The sequence below is a fragment of the Phalaenopsis equestris genome, unplaced genomic scaffold (genome assembly GCF_001263595.1).
Source record: "Phalaenopsis equestris unplaced genomic scaffold, ASM126359v1 Scaffold000915, whole genome shotgun sequence".
NCBI classification, from domain to species: Eukaryota; Viridiplantae; Streptophyta; class Magnoliopsida; order Asparagales; family Orchidaceae; genus Phalaenopsis; species Phalaenopsis equestris.
In genome coordinates, this window is record NW_018165354.1 from 41,681 (window position 1) to 45,327 (window position 3,647).

Sequence of the window (3,647 nt, forward strand, 5' to 3'; positions counted from 1 at the left end):
TGGCTGAGCTCAACGAGCTAACAAGCCAAGCTCAAGTCAATCTCAATTCGACTCGTTAACTTGTGAGCCGACTCGTTTAAAAGAATACTAATATAAAATATACTTAAAATATATAAAATTTCAAAACTTTATCTTTAAATTATTAAAAATATTTAAAAAATATATTCTATATCAAGTGATTTCTTATTATTTATCTCCCAATTGCTCTTAAAATAATATCATTTTCTCTCTATTATGATAAATAGCTGGCTCGTGAGCTACATCAAACTCGTAGAATTATGCTCGAACTCGATTAATTAAGCAAGTTCAAACTCAAGTCGAGGTTGGCTCGAGCTCGAATTGACCGTTTACACCCCTAACAATAAGTGAGACATCATTTGCTTTATTAAAGGACAAAAAATGTTCCATTGTAGAGAACATGTCAATCACTACAGAAATATTGTCAATTCCTTGAAGTGTTTTGAGCAAATCCTAAAGGGAAATTCATAAAGAATCCTTTCAAGGTTTGCAAGGAGCATGCAATGCTATGTACATTCCTTATATTTGTTTTATAGTTTTAACATTCTAACAAATGAAATAGTTATAAAACTCTATCGACATCTTTCTCAAGAGAGCACCAATAAATATATGCTTAGCCAAAACTACAGTTTCATCACTCCTCTAAAATGACCAGCAATTCTTCACTATGTAGTTTAAATAGGAGAAAATCTTTTAGATAAGTTTTAAGGATACATAATTGAATTCCTCTAAATAAAAATCCATCAGTGATAAGAGCTACCCACATAGAAGAATTTGAATCTGAACTCATGCGAATGAAAGTGAAAATTAAGACAATAATCATAGTCTTCTTTTTATCTATCGAATCCGGAAACATGAGATATAAAGCATAGAAAAATAAGAAAAAGCTTATTAAGGCATTGGCAGATTTGCTTAGAATTTATAATTTATAATTTAGAATTAAATAGCAACCTTGCAAAAGTTATGGCATTTTACTACAACAATGATTGAGTTTCAATTGATAATTTATATATTATAATGCTTGACAACTAAAATTTAATGTAAATTCTCTATAGAAAAAATAATGTCTTTGGTGTCGGAATGATTGCCTAATGACAACTTTTTGTCATATACCAAATATTTTTACCTAATTCAATTTCTCATTAAAGAATGCTATTGGGTGTTTTTCCTAAGTTAGAATTCCTCCTGCTCCCATGCCAAACACATCATAAGAAATTTCAAATAGTTCTAAGGAATTAAACAATTTTGAAAATTGTGCTCTTGAATCGATCAAATGCTTTTTGGGCAGCTTGGGTCCAAAGCAATTTTTTCTTTTTAAGATTATTTGTTAATGGGGTTAAAACTGAAATTCCTAATGAACGCTCATAAAAAATTACCAACACTTGGAAACTTCTAACCTTAGTAATAAAAATAAGGTTAGGGATAGGTAATAATACTTAATTTTTTTAAGGATCAAGCTTAAATACAACAAAAAGAAACAACAAACTTTACATAAATCATAAATAAACACTTAGGATTCAAGTGAAGTGTTTCTTCTCAATGGCTTTTGAAAGACTATTTAAGAAGATCCAAGTGTTATTCCTACTCATGACTAAACACAAGAATATCATCAAAGCATATAACAAAAAAAAATTCATTGAATGATATAAAGACAATATTTATCAATTTCATATAATTACAAGGTAGATTGAAAAGGGAAAAAAGCATCACTAGCCATTCAAACCATTAAAGTGTTCTAAAAGCAATATTGTATTCATCCCCTGGCTAAATTTTAATTTGGTGATAATCACACCTAAAAAAAATCTCAGATATCTAGCTCTAAAAATACAGTCCAACGTATCATCTAGGTACTTGAAACCTTTATTTGATGCTGATTTAATTTACTTAGCTATCAACAAACATTAATCGCGAATCATCTCCCTTTGGAGTAAGATAAGAATAACACATGAGCCTAGACAAGCTCCAAGAAATCTTTTTCCTAGCAAGTCATTGATTTGATTTTTAAGCTCAAAACGTTCTAGAGAATGCATCTTATAGAGGCATGTTAGACAATCAAGATCCTAGTAGCAAATCTTTTGTGAGGAAATTTAAAGATTAGAGAGAGTCGTCTTAGATAATTTGGTCACATTAAATGCCGACCATCTGAAGGTGTTGTTGGGAGAGTAGATGTTTTAGACTTAACTTATGTTAAGAAGAACAAAGGCTTACCTAAGAAGACTTGGGCAAATTGTATAAAAAATGATTTTAATTTATTAGAATTAAATGAAAATATGACACTCAATAGGACAAAATGGAGAAAAAAGATTCCCAACTTAGTGGGATAAAGGCTTGTTGTTGTTGTTGATGATGTTATGGAGTTCATTAATTCGTCAAATCAAAAGGAGCAATTTCTACAACTCCAAACAATTGTAGACTATAAAAAAAACTCTATCTCAAAAATAGAACTAGTTTTCAAATGAAAGAAAAGAAAGAATGAATGATGAAAAACTCCTTTTTATTGCATATCAAATTCAACATGTCAAAAATCAAAAGATGAATTAAAATACATGGCAACGTTTAGATCACTAGAGCCCAGAAAAAACAAATGTATATTGGCTTATTGTTAGATTATATTTTGTTGTTGCTTGTTTGAGATTTTGTCTAGAGATTCAACTGAAAATAATTTTATGATTTTATTATTAAACTTAAAGTTAAGAATTATTTCTTCCATGAACCATGACATCCAATTCATATAACCAAGGCATTATCAAAAGGAATACAAGTAACACCCTAGTTTTAGAGGAACAATATGTTTACTAGAGATAAGAAGAGAAGTGAGGTTGCCCTGCCAGGTGAAAAAGAAGAAAAAAGCGGAATGACGCAAGCAACCATGGGATCAAGGAAAAATAGCACACGAATGCTGTGGACAACACGACGTCAAGAACAACTCACAAAAAGGGACACCAAAATATCAAACCACAAGTCCAACAAAAAAACAATAGAACTTATAGCAAAAAACACATTACAAGAATGCATCAGAGATGTGTAGAAGACAGGGGTGCCAAATATTGATCTAACACACAACTCAAACCAAACTCGAACCGAAAAATTCAAGTCTGGATTGACTTGAATAATTTTCATGTCGGGTTTGGGTTAAAGATCCTAACCAGTTTAATTTTTTAGGTCGGGTTCGAGTTGACCCGCCAAACCTAAATTGACTTGAAATCGAACCGCTAATCCGAAATTAACTCGAACAGTTATTTTTGTGTTAAATCACTTATACGGGTCAAATTCGAATTGGCAGGTTGAAGGCAGGTCGAGTTCGGGTTGGGATTTTCGATCTATATAATATTGAGTTGGGTTTGTGTCAAACTAATTCGTGTCAGGTTAAACCAATTTGGATCGAACTAAAATCCAACCCGCTGACCCAAATTGATACCCCTAGCAGAAGAGATTGAGGCAAGGATTGAGCATAGAGTGCATGAGATTTAAGTTATTTATAGATTTTTTAAGGGTTGAAAGATTTTATGTGAAGCCTTTTAAAGAATTTTAAGGGAAGGCAATTTTGGCTGATATGAAGAAGAATATATTCCATTTCAAGGAATTCATAAAAACTTTTACAAGCGTTTGTTATTGTTCTATACGGCATC